Source organism: Camelus ferus, chromosome 35 (assembly GCF_009834535.1).
Source record: "Camelus ferus isolate YT-003-E chromosome 35, BCGSAC_Cfer_1.0, whole genome shotgun sequence".
Lineage (NCBI taxonomy): Eukaryota > Metazoa > Chordata > Mammalia > Artiodactyla > Camelidae > Camelus > Camelus ferus.
In genome coordinates, this window is record NC_045730.1 from 21235621 (window position 1) to 21248494 (window position 12874).

At 48.3% G+C, this 12874-nt stretch overlaps 1 long non-coding RNA gene across 1 annotated transcript in view; it reads right to left on the reverse strand.

Moving 5' to 3' along the window:
- Positions 1-1667: 1667 nt before the first annotated feature.
- LOC116661586 overlaps positions 1668-12874 on the reverse strand; it is a 74754-nt gene continuing 63547 nt past the window's right edge. The window contains exons 2-3 of the long non-coding RNA XR_004317532.1: positions 5468-5754; positions 1668-4511 (exon numbers count right to left, since the gene is read on the reverse strand). This is a non-coding gene — a long non-coding RNA (uncharacterized LOC116661586). The remainder of the gene's footprint in view (positions 4512-5467; positions 5755-12874) is intronic.

The window sequence follows — 12874 nt, forward strand, 5'->3', positions numbered from 1 at the left end:
AGACCTCTTTGGAGAAAGGGCTTCAGTGTCATTTAAAAAGCAAAGATGAAAGTTTAATACTCCTAATTGCTTTCTATTTTGTTTTTCACAACTAACAAACATGCTTGGGCTGGATCTCTAGGGGGAGGTGAGAGGAACTGGCAGAAAATCCCAGCTCGGAAAGCCCTGATAAAATTAATGTGTTCTTTTACTTCAGAGGCATTGTTTGCCAGGCAATTTTCTAGCACATGGACCCCGTGGGCCACAGGGTGGGGCTCACATCTGTTCACGAGGAAGTCGGATGCCAGCCCGGTGGAACTGAGGACGCCGATTAGCATGAGGTCCCAAGAAATGTTTTCTTTCTCACCTTGATGGGCTGATCTTAGTGTGAACATCGTGGCCTGCATAACAGCAAAGTAGTTTGAAAGTTGGCTTTTAAAGATTTTAGGGCATGGAATTCAAGTTGTTTTTGTAAAAAAAGGAGTTATTTCCCCTCCCTGTTCCCCCGCTAGCAGGTGGTACCCCATCTGTGGCAACCAGGGTTCTTCAAGTGCAAGCAACAGCAACTCTGAGGACTTTGCTCTGAAAAGGAGTTTATTAAAAGCATACTGAGTGGCAAATATCCAAATCCGAACAACCTGGGATCCAGAGCAGCCCGTATGAGGGTATGTAAAGGACGCCAAAGTCTGGACACAGGGCTTCAAACATTTCTGTGTTTTTATTACTTTGTGATTCAAATGTCAGGAAAGAATAATCTGCTCAATTGCTCTAAGTGACAACTTGAGAATTCTGATGTGGGAGGGACTTCTGTCCTGTAACGACTACACTGCTTGTGCTGAGTTTGTAAAGGAGCTTGCGAGGGGGCTGGTGGGCGATCTCTGAGCGCCTTGCAGCATCTGAGTTACTTCCTCGTGCCAACACTACACAACCACCCCTGGCCAACGAGAGCAGAAACGGCACTGGCCTGAGAGTCCTTCAAGACCGGGGAAAAGAAAGCAACAGATTCTTTCCACCCTACCTCCTTTAAGCATGTTTTTGGTAAATTCTCCTGACTTGGGTCTCCGGACCTTTTCTAGGGCCTAAAATTACAGTTGTTCCTTCTTCCTAGAGCAGCTCCTGCTGTCCCCCTGGCAATGCTATGGACTGTCTACTCAACATCCATTTCTAGCCCCCTTCTTTGCTGGTAGAAGCCACTTCTTGCAAAAGACTTGAAAAAATGCTGTATGTTTATTTTGACATTCTTTCCTGCAGCAGGGTCATGTGACCTAATTCTGGCCTATTAGACACAAGGGGAAGTCTGAGAAAGGCTTGACTTGGATACAGATTTGATGCTGTGAGCCATGGCAGCCATTCTGGGATGATGGGGACAAGGCTGAGGTGGAGTCAGTGAGCCAGGCAGATTTCAGTGCTCACAGGTCACATACAGGAGGACCACACAGATACTCAGATGGGTATGTAATAGCAAAAAACAAACCTGACTCCATGCTGGATTGTTCCTTTGGCTCTAACCCTGGGCTCTGTTTCCTGGACTCAGTCCTGCTGGTTCTGCACCTTTTGTAAAGGAATGTTGTCTAGAGCCTGAAATATACAGGACAGCCATTCTCAAGGCTCTGACCTTTAAGGGGATAACACTTTCCCATTCATACAGAGATAAAAAGTTGCAGAACAGAGAGTAACATGTATCTTCTTGGAGGTTTATAGGAACATTGTGACCTGCCCCACTTGGGCAGCTGCAAGAACAAAGGATCCCAACACCAAGAAGTTTGCAACAACCAACCACACCCCTCCCCGTTTTTGTATTAAAGGAGCCTGAGTTCTGACTGGGGGAAGACGGTTCTCCAGGACATTAGTCCCTCATCTTCTCGGTCTGCTGGCTTTCCCAATAAAGATGTTATTCCTGCCCCATCACCTCATCTCTCAATTTACTGGCCTGTCGTGTGGTGAGCAGAACGAGTCTGGACTTGGTAACAGCACGACTAGCAGCCCAGTTCCCTGGGAACCTGGGTGTGGTGACCCTGCCTTGCACACGGGGCGGTGGCAGAAGCTCTGCTTCTTGCTGCCCCTTTTCTTTGGCAGTTGCACCTGCTCCCCAGCATGAGCTTCTGAATTTCCCTCTGCACCTTCTGTCCATATTACCAGTGGGTACTGATGGGCCAAGAGACCCAAAAGCGTAGCATAAAAAGTTAAGTGTCCATTCACTCACATGGAAACAGCTCGGGGGCAAGCACTCTGGGACTCAAGCTCCTCCTGTCTTTCTGTTGAGCTCTAGGATGAGTCTGAGACCTTCAGCTGCAGGAACTCCAGCCAATTCATCCATATTCTAACCAAGGAGAAAGGAGACGACAAGCAGCTACTGTGAGGCTCTCCCAGAAACCTGCTGGCACCCCCCTTGCCAGCTTCTAGTCACAAGAGCTGGGGGACGTGCAGGCCCCACCTGGGCACATTGCTGCCCCGAATAGGCTGTTGCCAAGGAAGAGGGGAGACTCGGTGCTGGCGGCACCCCAGCACTCTGCAGCATCTTTTTCTTCTCTCCTGTCCACACGGATGCCGACCGCTGGCAGAGGGCTCCCTGTGCTCTCTGGCTGTCCCCACGTGGACCCCGTGCCGGCCTCCTTTCCTCCCTCCCCTCCACTTGCAGTGGACAATGCAGCCCCCGACCTACTGTGCCACAGTGGGAAGACCCATCCCAGGGCTCCGTCCTCTCCTAAGCCGCCTCTCCAGTGACCGCTCCCTGGCTGCCCACTGGCTGTGTGACCAGGACCCAGCCCTGAGCATCTCTGGCCTTCACACATCCACCTCTGTGAATGGTGGTGTTTCTGTGTGTCTCCTCAAAAGCGAAGTTTACGCAGGATGGCCCGAAGACCTGACCTCCCTAGAAATGACTTACCTGCTTAGGAAAAGGCCACACAAAAGGTCTAAAGTGACAATAGGTCTGCAGGTGGGTCCAGCTGGAAAAGCAAACTTGATGAAAGGAAGCATCTTTGCAATGGACGTGTCTGTGTTATTGACCCCCTCCCCACACTCCCCGAGGGTCTGGTGTCCATCAGCACAAGGGGCGCACGAGCCGCAGTCCCCATTCCCACCCAGTGGCCGATACTGCCTGTGTGTTAACCATCAAATGTTCATAATAGTGTTAAGTTCTTTTTTGAGGAAATTAACATGTTTTCGACAAACCGCAGGGTGGTCACTTTCCCTCCATCCCCAAGAATCCTGACTGAGGTGGTTTTCACAAGGTCTCCAAAATGCATCTTCCATTGCTGGGCTGGGAGAGGCAGCCCTACCTGGAAGAGAACGAGTGAACTCCCTGACAGCTCTAGTGTGCGTCTGTTCTGACCAGAGTCCAGCCTTCCAGTCACGGCAAGTCTGCTGGGAGGTGGGGTCTCCCTTCCGACTGAGAAAACTTCAGGGGCTAATTATTCCCTCGCCCCTCCTTTCTGGCAAGTGGGTGTAGATAGGACTTAGGCGGGGATGCAAATGCTCTCGCTCGGGCTCTAAACTTCGAGGAAGCGAGTCAACGATGGGGTGAGAGAGGAGAAGGCATCCATAACCTGCAGAGTCCAGGTCCCAGAGCCTCATGCGGGCACTGGCGCTGGTACCTCCCGGTGGTGGGGACATGGCAGCGGGGGCGGGGGCAGGAGGGGGGCGTCCCACCAGGTGATTTCGTGGCACCTGGCTCTGTTCCCACCCTCCGCCTTCCAGTCCAGTTGCCAAATCGCATTCTCTGGCTTTGATCACAGGTTCTGTGAGCTCCTTGGTAGCCTTACACGAGACTCCTTTTTGCCTCAGATGAACCAGAGGTGTCATCAGCTCCCTGCCACAAAGAGCAGTCACGAGCTTGTATGACATCGGCTCCTATATTGGGACAATTTCCCCTCAGCTTTTTTCTCCATGGACCTTTTCCCACCCTCAGTGTGTGTCTGTGGCACTTGGTGGAGGAAGTGGTAGTTGCCCTGGGTCTTGGAGGAGAGAGAGGAAAACGTGTCAGGAGAAAAAAGCAATGTGAACAAAGTCAGGGCCGCTGGGACCAGCAAGGCGCACAGGGGAGCCAGGACAGGCCCCTGTTGTTGCTCGGGTGCACAGGGGGAGGCACCAAGGAGGGACCGGCAGGTAAGGGGCCGGGAGAGCGCTGACACCGCAGTGCAGCAGCAACCCCAGGCCAAGGAAGGTTCCCGAAGAGGGAAATGGCCTGAGGGAAGCAAAGCTAATAGAGACAAGTCAGGCAGAAGGTCTTAAAAACTCCAATTCCTACGTCTCAAGCTGGGAACCTGTATGGGAGAGTGGTAGCTGGTGAGGCAGCCGCTGTGTCACGAGGCCATCGTGGGTCCTGGTGCAGAGATACGTCAATGGGCAGCACTTAGGTTAAGGTGTTAGCGAGGAGCGGGAATTTGACCATCGCCATGGAATTGGCCCCTTACCAGGCTGAGATTCCATTACTTGCAGTGTTTAAGCCGATGAACGTCCAGCCTGTTGTGCTGTGGATCTTGGGAGGAAGGATGGATTTGACTTCAAAAGTCAATTTAACTTCTGTGAATCTATGAGTCAAAGAAATAAGGAGCCATTCAGGTTTTTAAAAAATACAACACAGCACCACTTGCACGTAATAAAGATACTTGCACACAAAATGACAGTATACATTTTGTAAGAATATACACTTTGTAAGATTATATACACACGAACACAATTGGATGGCTTTCAGGGAGGAGCAGAAAATGAGGAATGGCATATGAGGTTAAAGGGAATCAATCAATCAATTAGTTGAGATGAGAAAGAAAAAGATGAGATCCAAATATATATATTTTGGGGGGGAGGGGATGTTCAGTGGCAGAGCGTGTGCCTAGCAAATACATATATTTTTGTCCTATAAAAGACGTGAAACCGTGGGATGCCAGTTTCTGATTTAGCTGGTAGGATCAACGTCTCAGTAATCAGCAGTCGGAATCTTATTTTTAAGCTCTCATTATCTTGAGGAATGCTAGACTCGGGTTGTAAATGTTACTTTTATGCTGGGGCATTATTATTTATTAAAGCAATCAAAAGAGAAGCATTTCTCTTTATATTGCCATGTTCCAGCCGGATCTCTTCCTGAGAACTCCATAACTCACATCGCCACAGCGCAGGAGGTTTTAGCCTGCTCTTCATGAGAATATGAGGGAGAAAGTGGAGTTGATTTCTACATTTGTTTTAGTAGGTTTTTCTGGGGCAATTTTCTCAAGTGGTTTTCCACAATTACCTATATCATCAGGGAAATGTAATAATCCTTAAAAGACTGTGCATCATTATCCAATGTATTCGATTTTGGAAATAGGAGGAAAAGTCTCTGTCTCTCCGCAGTGAGATTCACTCTTGTCTGCCGTATATCAAAAGCTGGGTTGCAAAACTGCTTTAATGAGCCACCACAGCTAACTCAGCTTCATTTAATTTAAAAAGAGATGTGAAATTGCTTCTGTGTAAAACTTGACATTCAGATTCCTTACCACTGTGTCCTTACCTGATCAGTCACTTTCTTGGCTCTGTATCCTTTCTTGCATCCCAGACAGCCCCTATGGGATGACTCTCCTTCTGTCAAAAGTGCATTCTTTACAGCTGAGCTACTGAAGGCGTGGTCCGCAGAGAGGCTGCCAGTCTGCAAACTGTCAGTTACCACCGCAAAGCACAGAAAGGGAGGATCTAAGATGTGTAAGCAGTTCCGCATTGCTGTGTACCCAGGGGACGAGCAGTGTACTTGACTTGTTGAGCAAGGAATCGACCAGAGATCCAAGTGCATGACAGACTGGACTTAAAAAAAAAATACAAAATTAAAACCTGGTTCTTCCCCACAGAAAGTTTGAGAAACACTGCTTTAGAATTTCCTCTAATGAAGGTGTGATCTTGACAAGCTCATCATTTGTATCTTACCCTCACGTGTGGAGGAATCCTGCACCGGCTGTAGAATTCTATGTTGACAGTCATTTTCCTCAGTATGTGAGAGACCTTTTCCATTGGCTTTCAGCTTTTATTATTACATTTGAGGAGTCAGCCGTCAGTCTAACTGCACCCTTTTTTATTTTCTTGTTTTTAGATGTTTGCTCTTAGTTTCCTGCGGTTTCACTGTGATTTGTGGAGGCGTGAGTCTTTACTTGCTCTGTGTGGGATTTGGTGTACTCCTTAAACCTGTATTCTGGCATCTTGTATCATTCTGGAAACTTTTCCATGATTATTTCTTCTAACACTGGTTCTTTCTCCCTTCTCTTTCTTCTCCCCTTTAGAAATACCAAATAAAATGTGCATCAGGTATGGTCAGCCTGTTCTCTGTGCCTCGTACCCTCACTTCTGTCTTTCACGTGTTTTCATTTCCCTGTGCTGCATTCTGGATCATGTTTTTGGATTATTTAAGATGGTGAGTGTTATGTTGGCGATGACTGTCTGATAAGCCACTGTCTGAAGTCTCTTTCCAACGCTTCTTGCCTCTGTTGGTTGCTACTCATGGTGTCTTGCTTCCCTGTTGGCCTGATTATCCTTGATGGCAACCCTTCCTCCTAAAGGGGTTTATGTTTGCTTCTGCCAAGTGCTTGGGGGCCTGACCCATCTCAGACACTTAAACCAAGTGTCAAGCTTTAGGTGGGCTGAACTGAGATGCCAGGCTTTGGGTTTTGGTGACTTCTGGTTCACTTTTACCCTAAGACTGCTCATTTTTTGGGCACCAGCTTATCTGAGGGCCTTCACATCTTTTGTAAACTCTGGACTGTGATTTGTGTCCACCTCTGTCATGAATTTATCAGGATGAAAATTCATATTTGCCCAGACCGGCAAAGCTCTCAGGACAAAAGTTGTACAGATTCCTTTCTATCTCATCACCTCTTTAAGAAGGCAATTTCTTTATTTTAATCAGCAAATTTTGATTTTTTTCAGAAGGATGATTGGTCCAAATAGCCCACCTCACCATTCCTCAAAACGGGAATCCACCTCTCATCCTGATTTGGAGTAGGGAAGCGACTGATGCAGGAAGCGCTTTTGACATGGTCAACAGGAGAGAATGACCATTAGAGTAAGAGGTCAGGGGGGTCATGTGAGAGAGGAATTTCGCTAACCCTTGTTTCTCCAAGACACAAAACAAAGTCCCCGCTTTGACTCTTGGGTCACTTGGCATAATGGCGCAAATGCAAGACAGGCTGGGTCAGATTCAGCTCATCAGCTATGACCCACGCTTGGTAGATTTGTGGACACTTTTCAATCTGTCCTAGAAAATATTTTCAAAGACAGTTTAGACTGTTCATGCCCATTAAAGCAAAACTCTCCTTTTCTTTAGAAGAATCTACCTGAAAGAGGGGACCTGGGTCTTGTTTCCCACATTGGAGACTGTGGGCTAGAATTGCAAGCTGTGTGGGCAGTTCATTTGCATTTCCAGGACTGGTTCCTCAGCAAACAAATTGGCCTCAAATGAGAGTTGCCGAAATGCTGCATTATGTAAATACTAGAATTCTACAGCAGTGTTTCTCAAAGATTAATGTATTTATAGATCACACAAAAATCTTGTTAAACAGATCTCAATTCAGTTGGTCTGGGGTGGGGCCAGAGTTTCTGCATTTTAAACAAGTTCCCAGGTGATCCCAGCAGTCCCCACACTTTGAGAACATTTCCCAGTGAATTTGGATCTGTGTTTTTTCCTCATACCAGGCTTCCCCATACATGGGGAACAATTGAATTTAATGAGGACTGGAATGTCAAGAGAGGAGCTATGTCAATCAGCAATGCCCTGAAGTGCTTATGCTTGTGGAGCAAGCCCATCTCCTCCTTGGGGCCCAGAAATGTGGGCAAAGCAGGATGCCTCATGATCCTCTATGGAAGCAGAACCCCAGGCCAAACTCAGTCAGCAGGTCCACATCTTACTGTCATTGAACATACTAATGAATGGTTGATTTTTTAAAAAATTATTTTTCTTTTCTTATTTTTTTTTTCCCTCAGATGAATCATTTTGTTTTTATTGTAATCAACCCTCTCCATCTTAATCCTTGCTTGCTCTAAGAAAACACATTTATTTGAAAAGCTCCATCTTTTAGGTGAATAATTAGATGGGAGGAGCTTGAAGGGTGGAGTTGAAGAATAGTTCCTTCCTGTAAAAGTCAGATCTGCTCTTTGCAGAGTTGGCCAGGCAGCCACCTGCAGGTCAGGGCCACGTGGAGAGCAGAAAATATACTGGAAATCTCAGAATCACAGTTACCAGCAGCCTCAAGTCTTAGGTGAGGCCCTGCTAAACTGGGGACAGGTGGGATCCCTTCCTCAATGGTCAGCTCAGATGGGCAGGAAGGAAGGTCATCCAGTTCATACCAGTGAAGAAAATCCCCAAAGTAAGACTCTAAACAGTTAAGGTAAGCCACACCTGGAATTCTCCATCCTCCAGTAGCATAGGATTTGAGCATCCCTGGTTGGGTGTGGGGAAAAGACTTTGGAAGTGTTTTACTGGGAACCAGGTGCCAGGTTGATGGAGGACATCGAGGTTGGATGAGGCCACCCATGGGCTAAGTGCTCCAGGAACCAAAGTACATCCCCGCTCCAGGCTCTGCTCTCCAGCACTGCATCCTCCCTCTAACTCCTTGAGAACCACTTCTGCATAAGGTGGCACTAAGTTCTCACACTCAGTCATCACCCAGACCCTGCTACTCAAAGTGTGGTCCACGGACCAGTATCATCAGCATCACCTGGGGGCTTCTTAGGACTGTAGGTTTCAAGGGCTCACCCGTGACCTCCTGAATCAAAACCTGACCTTTTTACAAGCTCCCCTGGTGGTTCACATGCACATTAATGTTTGAGAAATCCTTACCTAGAGAACAGATAAGTTGTTTTAACTGAAGATGCCCTTCCTCAACCAAGTTTGGAGAACTGACCCCGTGTCCTGGCCAGGAAAACAGATGAGGGCTCTTGGTAAACTTCCTGAGATGGAAGTATCTCTCTAGGAAACTCAAGGTCCTAGATCATGTGTATAGACTCATTCTCACGCTCCAACTTGTGAGTATGGAGTTGCCTAAGTTTTTTTTTGTGTGTGTTGATACAATGAGATAAAAATATACAGTGTTGGATCATCTTCCTCCTTCTTCTCTTGACTGTTCCAGAAACAGTCATCCGAAAGCCTTAGGGGAGTTGAGATGGGAACATGAAATTTTGGCCCAAATGGGATTTTTGCTGGTGTCACTAATTAAGATTCTTGTCAAAACTAGGCCAGCACCATGTGAGCCAGCTGGCAGTGTGCTTAGAGTCTCTCTGTAAACACGCAGCGGCCTGTGCAAATCGGGAGGCTTTTCTGTCCCAGCACAAGGGGGCCTGAAATAAATTCCAGACAACTCCAGAAGTTTGCCTCTGCCATCAAGATAGCGGAATTTATTGAAAGCCATCTCACAGCACCCAGGTGGGCTGTGGGCCGGCCAGTTAATTGGCCCTGGGAACCAGCGGGTGGCAGGTTTCACTCTTTTCGAACTGCGGGAGGGAGGCCAGTCCTAGCTCTGCTGTCCAGGGCATTTAAAGCTGTGCATTTAGGTGATGCTGGTCTCCAGACAGAGTGCACGAGATGTCTGAGTTTCTCAGTGACCCTACAGAATGCCTCTGTCGTTGCTCTCCTTCAAAAAGTTCTCCAGCGCTTGACGTGGCTGCTGGCTGGCATCACTCTGCTCTGCTGTGAGGTAGAAATCATGACTGTCAACTCCTGACTTCCGTACAGTCCCTGAGAGAAAGGAAGGGAGGAGTTTCACCCTTTCTTCTCTAATAGACGGGAGGGGTGATCCAACGGCCTGAAGAGCTAAGTAGTTGGATGGAGCTGGGGCTTGAAGAGCCAGAATTGAGCAAAAGACACCAGCTGAGGGCTTTGCATATTTATGAGCAAATAACAATTTGTTGAGTGGGTGAGCAATCGATTCTCCACAGGGACAGAAGTTTTGTTTGCCATGGTCATCTCTGTACACTCAGAGGCAAGAACGGTGCCTGATAAGTAGCAGATTCTCAATAAATATTTGTTGAATGTGTGAACAGACTGGACAATTGCCTTTGGGAGGTACCTCTTAAAACTGAAGACATTTTGCATCACTGAACCCTCTGCGTTTCTGCCCACCTTCCGCTGCCTACAAAGTCCCCATACTTATTTCCCCTGCATACTCGATGGGGTCTTCCAGGATCTGAGCTGATCCAAGAACTACTGCTTGTGTTAAGGGAAAACTACTCGTTCATCAAATCAGGACACGAAGACAGGGGCCAAAACCCAGTGTCCAGCTTACAGACTTTTGAAAAACAACAGCTGTGGGGATTTTCCTTTGGAAACTGGCTAAGAGCTGATGTAAGACTTAAGCACATCTTAATGTAAGATCTGAGCACATCTTGCAAGATTGCAAACAATTGCCCTAATTCCCGAGCCTGCTCAGGTGCTAGGTAAAGACGCGGCGTGTTTAGGCTCTAGAATTGTTTGCACAGAGAAGCCATATGAGGGTGAGGTCCTAGAATGCTGCCGGGATACACTTACCCTGAAGCTGAGGCGGTGAGTGGGGCTGATGCGGGAGTCAGAGAAAGTGGAGCACATCTGGTGTGGGCAGTGGGATGAGCCTGCCCCCTCCAACGGCACTCAGGCTGGGAGGCAGGGAGGACCGGGGTTCCCACCTGGAGCTGCGGTGTGATTCCATCAGCAGGAGAGGGAAGAGCTGCCCGCAGTCTCCTTCCCAGGCTGGGACAATGATGATGTGTCTTGACACCCAAGTGACTTTGCTCAAGTCAAAGGTGCTCTCATGGAAGAGAGGGTTTATTTTTGAAAATCTCTTCCTATTTTTTCCTCTAGGTCTTTCCTAGCAAGGGAGTGGGTTTCGTCCAACTGAGTCAAGTGTAGCTGGGAGGGAGGGCGGTCTGACCTCCATCCAGGATCAGGAAGAGAAAGCGCTAATGACATTTCTAGCTGGGTGACCCTGAGCAAGCCTCTCTTGGCCTCAGGAGGACAGGTTACTGCCACTTAGGTGGTAATTACATTTCCCTTGATAAACACCTTGCTGGCACGCGGTAATCACACTTGCGGGTACTTGCTATTATTCTGACCTAGACTTTGAGAACTAACCATACAGTTCACAAGAGGAGGTATCATCCTTGTGTGCCAATCCGGGCACCCCAGCAGCAAGAGGAGAGACGGCGAATGCTTCTTTGCGCTAGCCCACCTTCCTCTTGATCCCTTCATTTGCGTTCAGCATCGGTATCTCCTTAGTAGAACCCACTTGCTCGGATTAGTGGCTAAATTTGGATCCTTCTCTGTAAGTGTGTGTGCGCCTGTGTCTATGTGTATGTCTGTTTGTGTTTTGAAAAATTCCCTAGACAATCCTGTTACGCCCGTTGACCTCACATCACTATTCCGAAAGATGCCCTGCTGTATTAATTTATGCAAAATCCTTATAGATTACCTTCTGTACATGATTAAAAAAATTTTTTTGGAAGGACTCTGAGACTTAAAGATAAGTTGCAAATACAGTATTTTTTAATGAAACTGTTTGAGATCAGGTTGCCAACCTGACAGTTCATCATTTCTGAGCACTTTAGTGTGTGTTTCCCATGAGCAAGGACGTCCTTCGGGAGGACCACAATGCGACCGTCAAAATTAGGGTACGAAATATGATGCATTTGCACAGTCTAATCCTTGACCTCATCCCAGTTTCACCAGTTTTCCCCATAATGGCTGTCACAGCATAAGGATCCCACCCCAAATCGTGCACTGCCTTTAGGCATCACGCCACATTAGCCTCTCCTCCTGGAAATTCTCTGTCTCTCCTTGGTGAGCAGGAACTTGAAGATAATTTTGAAGATCACAACCTAGTAACAGGTAGACTGTCCCCCAGTCTGAGTTTGTCTGACGTGTCCAGTCCCCACTGAAGTCAGCTCAGCACGAGCCACTCCCCACCACACTAGGGCTCCCACCCCCTGGGCTGGACCACTCCCTTCCATGCAGATGTCCCCCTTATCCTCTGTGGCTTCTTCTTCCCACTCTGGGCCACTGTGGCCCCTCCCTTCCTCCCTTGCTTCGCCTCACCTAATAGCTGTAGGACTGGGCCGTTCAGGAAAGGGACAGGACAGGATGGTTGGTCCATACCAGGATTTTATGATTTGGAATACAAGCCTTGGCTTAGTTTGAAAGATGGTCCTAGTTAGTTTGAATCACCCTGAAACCTGAGCTGGCTTCAACCCCATCCCTCGGATGAGACAGAAACCCCAGTGCCACCACGGATGGTGTCACTGTGACACCTGCAGGTAAGCACAGTCTGCATTTTCTCCATTTGTCATCAGGAGCAAGGATTCCTTCCTCAGCCTCCCCGCTGTTTGGTGGGATGAGCCTGCCCCCTCCGACGGCACTCAGGCTGGGAAGCAGGGAGGATCGGGGCTCCCACCTGGAGCTGCGGTGCGATTCCATCAGCAGCAGAGGGAAGAGCAGCCCCCGGTCCTTACAGCATAAGCAGTGTTCACCTGTGTTCCTAGTTACTGCTCTCTGCTCATTGCTCCCCACACCCAGCAAACAAACAACACTTTCACAACCATAATGCCTTCTGCTGTTGCTGCAGCATTACGGTTCTAGGTGAGGAAAAAACAAAGCAAACAAAAGCCCTTCTCTATCTAAGTGGCACCTAAAGACTAGGGTTTCACCCACCCTCGCTTTCATCTCCAGGGCTCTCTGTGGCTCACTGCAGCCACCCCCTCCTGCGAGAACTCCCAGCACCCAGGGCCACTAGGAGCTTTGCCCCATGGGGTGGGGTGGCCCCCAGGCTGGCCCCATGTCACATGTGACACTGGAGCAAGGACGGCCTCCTGCAGAGTCACCGTCCCGGGTCACACCTGTGCTCTGCTGCCCGCAAGCTCCCTGTCTCACGGCAACACCACTCATCCATTTCAGAACAGGCTTCTACTTAAAAGC